Source organism: Equus asinus, chromosome 3 (assembly GCF_041296235.1).
Source record: "Equus asinus isolate D_3611 breed Donkey chromosome 3, EquAss-T2T_v2, whole genome shotgun sequence".
NCBI classification, from domain to species: domain Eukaryota; kingdom Metazoa; phylum Chordata; class Mammalia; order Perissodactyla; family Equidae; genus Equus; species Equus asinus.
The window spans coordinates 132,840,135-132,846,227 of record NC_091792.1 but is presented as its reverse complement, the minus strand read 5'-3'; the positions used below and the strand labels follow the sequence as shown (position 1 = coordinate 132,846,227).

The 6,093-nt window shown below is 37.0% G+C and overlaps 1 long non-coding RNA gene across 1 annotated transcript; it reads left to right on the top strand.

Annotated features, from left to right (window-relative positions):
* The first annotated feature begins 1,412 nt into the window (after positions 1-1,412).
* On the top strand, positions 1,413-5,215 carry LOC139044879 (uncharacterized). Its single transcript, XR_011502278.1, has 3 exons — positions 1,413-1,538; positions 2,455-2,526; positions 5,101-5,215. It is a non-coding gene; the product is annotated as an uncharacterized lncRNA (long non-coding RNA).
* Positions 5,216-6,093: the final 878 nt, after the last annotated feature.

Here is a 6,093-nt window from a genome sequence, read left to right as displayed (position 1 = left end):
TTGAAGTTCCAAGAACTCAAAATTCCATCCAGTGATCTGACATCATGAAAATGGATCCTTAACCAGTCAAAAGAACTAATTCATTATGGGGAAAACTGATACTAAAAACATCTACAATTTCTTAGTGATTATAGTACTTTTGTGAAATATAATCAGTTTGAAAACACACTTTTTTGATATGTATCGTGTAAAACAGATACTGTGCTTGACAACGGTGGAGAATAGTCTTAGTAAATATTTGGAAATAGAGCGATTTTTGTTTCAAGCATAACTCACCAATTATTTTATTCTAGCAGTCAAGATAAACAAAACAATCAGACCTGAAAGAATTTGGTGTTAACTTAGTTGTGAAATGTCAGATAAACTTTACATGCCGCAACAGGTTGGGAACTGCTCTTTTCCCTGTCACACTAAGATAAACTCCAAATAAAAGTATATAATAAAGGCAGATTACATAGCATCAGAACTGCTAAGCTGCTGGCACACAGATACTTAGCAAACATTTGTAATGAATGAACATAATTGTATGTTATCTGCTCAATTTAGGGTTTAAAATTGAAGTTATTAGTCCTCACCAAAATGGATGGATTTTATTTCTCTACAGCACATGGAACACATTTTAGAATGTGTAAATATGTAGGTGTATATAGATACCACTGATATTATATTTTTGGCGTGGTGTACAGTTGTTTGAGGTGGTTGCTGTTGGCTATTTCTAAAATATTGAAAACGAACTTTTTACTTGTGGGAATTCCCTTGAGTCTGAACTTACAAAGTGCTATAAGCTCTATTTTATCTTGGTATTGAGGCTCTCCAAAGGATGTAGTGTTAAAAACCTCAAAGGAAACTGTATTTTATGTAGCAGATGCAATCAGCCACAGCACAAAAACAGCACTTTACTGAAGTCTTCTGAGAGAGCCAAGTGCTTTGAATCTCAAAATTCAGCTGAAAGGGGCTGGAAGCAGTTACTGGACATGGTATACTTCCCTTGGTTTACTATTTCTATATCCCAGAAAACCATTTGAGAGTAAACATAGGGAAGAACAGTCATATTGGCAATTAACGTAGAGTAGTGTTGGAAATCCAGGGATCCCCTAGAGAAGAAGCAAATGTAAGCACAACTGTTTCTTTCAGTGCCTTACACATTGTAGGTCAGAAAAAACAAAACAAAACAAAACAATGCTTACATTTTCATTCAAACTCACATCCACCAGGTTTTTTCTGGGCCCACCGAATTCAATGATATAACAGTCTGAGAGTTTGCAGGATTGAGCAGAAAAATGTCATTGTTAAAAATAAATTGGTATATAAGCTAGCAGAGTTTTTTTTTTTGAGCTTAAGATGTTGGCTGCTTCACAGTTCTTGTCCCCACGGAAACAGGATGTGCTTGGTATAGCTCGATGACGAGTGAAATAACAGCCTCGTTGCTGCGGCTGCATCCCTGGGGATGGTTTCGCTGTGGCTTTCTCCTGACTGCTGCACTCTGGGTTCATCTGTGGCTCGGCTGTTCTTTCTACAAGTTGGGGAGTTTGCCACAGGTTTGAAGTTGCATTTGAGGGTGTCTAAAGTTACTAATATTTAACATCCACCACTCCACTTGTCTTCTTATGCTATTTGTTGTTTCTTCCCTTTGCTTTGCTTGTTTAATCTATAGCATTTGTTCTTTTAAAACTCTATTTAATATATGGCTAATTTTCTCTTTTGATGTAAATTTACAGTTTCCTTTGATCCTTATCAATGCCTTGTTTAGTCACTCCTACTAGATTTTTAAGATCCACAAGGACAAGAATTATTTCTTTTAAACCACCGACAGGATTAGGACAGTGCTTAGCACATAATGAACCCACAATATATGTGGACTGGTGGGTAAACATCTCACTTCAGGGCTCCTTGCTCTGTAATATGTAGATGTACAGGTCAGTTGTCCTCACGTTTATTCAGCAGAGATTTGTTGATAAACCCCTGGCTTCTCTCGAGTGGATTATCCTTGATGATCTTGTTTTGCTGTTTGTGCTACTCATGGCTCATGGGTGATCTTTGTCCCCAGATGGATTGCAATATTTATTATTGGCCTAAATCTGCAGTAAACTCCAGGAAGGATAGCACCACTATCACATTTAAACAGTTAACATTGTATGGAAGTTGAAGCTGTGTCCACACAGCCAATTTTCTCAAGAATTCACTTGCCTTATTATATTCTGCTTCTTTGTTTGTTTTGTATCAAACAAAAGGCCTTTGCTACAGCTGCTGGATTAAGTAATGGCTCAAAATATCAGTCTTCAAGGTCATGCAAACACACTGCTATTTTTTCCTTTGGACAAGGATAAAGATTTCAACTCCTGTAAAAATCCTCAAAACATCCCTATATACTCATAAATAGCCTCGCATGGGTCACCTCTTCCTCTCAAAAACCATACGAAAGATAATTTTCTTGTTTTTTTTTTTAATTCCCAGCACGGTCCCTGCTATCTATCTTTGAAGTGTTCCACTCGCTGAGTTCTTAAGAATGTTGAGATTGTTTTCCAGGTATGAAGTTTAGAGCTTGTTGCTGAAATGAGAGCAAATGAAGTACAATAAAATATTTGAGAGTCTGGTACTTTTAAAAAATCTAGAATTTCTTAATGGGAATATTTTGAATATGTTAAAAATGCATATTTAAAATTTTATAGCTTATCCTACAAAGTAAAGTCCGAAGGCTCTTTGCGCTTCCAGTTATTGAATTGGTAATTATCAATTCTTTGTAAATTGCTCCTTTTTACTATTCTAAGCTATCAGTAAAATTTTAAAGCTTTAATGAATGAAGTGTCGTTTTTAAAAGTGCCCAAAGGAGTCAGTTCTTCCCATGGATGAATACATTTGAAATAAGAGAAATCTTCTAGTATTGAACGTACTGGCATATTTCTCCTAGTACCATCCATCCCTCTTAGGAGGTAAATGAGACAATTAAGGATTAACTCCTTCAAAGTACAGGGAAACCACTTCCCATACAGAGGAGTTGATTTACTGTACTGTCCTGTGTAATCAAATGAATTCATATGGCACCTTTACTGAAATGCAATTAAATCATTAATCCCTAAGCACCTAGTTTATTTCCCAGGAAGGATCTTAGCCTTTAGGAAAATACAAACCAGTTTGAGATTAAGGAGGTATTGCAACCATGTGTTCGTAGCAAAAGAGAGTATAAGAGGAGCGGTGGGGAAGACAAACTGGACTGCACTGTTTAAACTAGAATTCTCTTACTCCCACCTCTACCTGGACAAAACGGCTTATTGCATTCACTTTCTGTATGGATTTTTGCTTTTAAAACAAAAGTAATATTTTTAAGCAATAATTATGTGTATATAGTAAAGATGCGATTTTAAGACTTGATTTTCAAATAGCTCCCTTAGTTTCTTTGGAGGTAGCAGCCAAAAGTTGAAAACGACCCTCATCTTATGTTAGATAATACCACAGAGAGTATTTCTAACTTCAGCTTTAGTTTCTGTCTACTGGCTAGACCTATTTTAAATTTGCTAACCTGTTTAATGAGCTCCAAAAATAAATGTATATTATAAAGATCACTGAAGCACACTCACTATATACAGAGAAATGACACGGAGAGGGCATTTATGCAGTATGTGACCTCAATAACCCAAAGCAGATTTAATTCAATCTGGGAACCTGGGATTACATTGGAGCTAGTATCTGGGTCTACTAGTAACTGTAACAGCATCTTTAAAACATGGCAGAATCTTGGATCGTCTGTGTCCTCACAATGATTGAGTCCTTTGTGAAAATAGAAGTTTGTTCTTGTTCTTGTTTTTATCACGAGGAGTTAAAAGTAAAATTTTTAAATCAAATAAAGTTCCCTTAAAATTTTATAGCCAATTCTGAATTAAGAAATGAACCAGTAAAAAGTCATGCATTTCTGACAGTGCTCAAAATAACAGGGGGAAAAAATGTTCCCCATGATATCACTTCACTGTGCAGACATAACACATAGGCTGAGAGGTACCTGGAAAGGTAGCCCATAGAAGCTTCCATTTTACCATTACAGATTCATTCTTACAAAATTCAAGTAATGCTGGTGAGGAAACTCACAGACCTGCCAAGACTCTGGTGCAAATGGGTTTATCCAAGTGATTTTTGGCAGATGATTCAAGGCAACAAGAGAAGAACAACACGGAAGATGTGCTGAAAGGGAGAGGCAGGCGGGAAACAGGGCCAGAAAGGAGACGCCAGTGATCATTTCATAATAAAAAAGCTGCCTAGGACCAGCTATGCTGGCTGTTCCTCCCACCCATTTCTGTTCACCAAGATCCTAGGGTGCCTTGACCCTGGTGATGAAAGCAGTGAGGAGGGGAAGAGAAGCAAAAAACAAAGATTGATAATTTTTTTTTAATGATACTGCAAATGGTTAGCATGGTAGTGGATGTAAATAATTTAAGACAGCAGTTGATAATGTAAGATCAAGTGCGTCAAGATAACAATGGTCTAAGAAGGGAGAAACTTGTGGTTCTAAGGACCTTAATACTTTCCATTTATAATGAATTTCATTTCTCAGCAACAAAGACACTTGAGGATTCAGTGTGTACAATGTCATTCCCCTAGTAATGATGGGCACTGGCGGGGAGGGGTGGGTCCTGAGGTGGTCTCAGCCAACTTGAGTTGTAAGTTCAATTATTTCCGAAAAGCAGCAAATTGGGAATCCTTCAGCATCCTTTCCCCACTTCAAAAAAGAGTTTTCATGATGTCGAGGGTGTAGTTCATGTGGAAGAATTTGTTTTTTGCAAATTTATTCTTGCAAGTTGAGGAATAAGACTTCTGATGACAATTCAACTTTCAAAGAGAAGAGTCCTTGTATGACATGTCCAGGAATAAGTCTCTAAGAGATGCCGTAGAGTATGGGTAGAAAGGCTATTCTGTGGAGGTGAGATCTGGAACCGCACAGCTATGTTCCACTGGATTTTGTTATGACTGTCCAGGGGAAAGGAGGTGAACTTTGAGGAATACATAGCATCAAAACTTATTACACTCTTTCTTTATCTCCTTTTTAAAAAATTCACTTTCTTCTTTCAGTTACTTCCTCTTAAATGTTTTTTTTTTCTTTCTCTTTACCAGAACTATATCTCAAATCTCTAATATTGCCCTGGTAGGAGTCAAGGGGTGAAGAAGGTAAGGAAGCGCATTCTGAGTGCGGGGATACCATAAAGCACACTGTAGCAGTGCGTCTGGTACACTCTCATTTGAAAATCTGCCTTTGAAACTTTCAGCAGAGAAGAAAACTGTCTAGTATTCAATTCACATGAAAATTTACTTCACTGGGTTCATGTCATAGGCCCATGACTGTGTAACGAGTCATAATCTTTACAAACACAATGACTCAACAGAGAAATGTTACAAAGCTGTAATTCAAACACATTAATTTCAGAGGCCATTAATGCTGTTAAAAAAGGGGTTTTTGCTAACCAGATAATGGATACTCTTAATCACCTTTCAATTATAATACAGTTACTGACACTCTGAACAAACTATTTTCTTTATATAATGACTATAGGACTTGACAATAAGAACTTTCAATACTCAACTCCCAGGTATGAGAAAACATCTCGAAATCAATGATTAGTGTAATTGAATGGTAAAGATTCAAGAATTTACTTAAACACAAAAAAATGAGTCTATCTCTGCAAATACGTCTGCTACAGATTTTCAAATCTGGTGATTTACTCTGAGTCAACTCATTGACTTCTAATTCTCATCAACACATAAAAATGAAAAAAAAAAAGAAAGATGAGTTTCAAATGGTGCTCCATCACTATTTTTGTTGGCATTTTTTAAAAATTTCATTTTATTTTTAATTGCTTTTTCTCCCCAAATCCCCCCAGTACATAGTTGTACATTTTACTTGTGGGTCCTTCTAGTTGTGGCATGTGGGATGCTGCCTCAGCATGGCCTAATGAGCAGTGCCGTGTCCGCGCCCAGGATCTGAACCAGTGAAACCCTGGGCCACCAAAGCGGAGCATGTGAACTTAACCACTCGGCCATGGGGCGGCCCCTTGTTGGCTTTTTTGTAAATGACGTTTTCAATTGTTTTAATTCATATGAAAATCATTA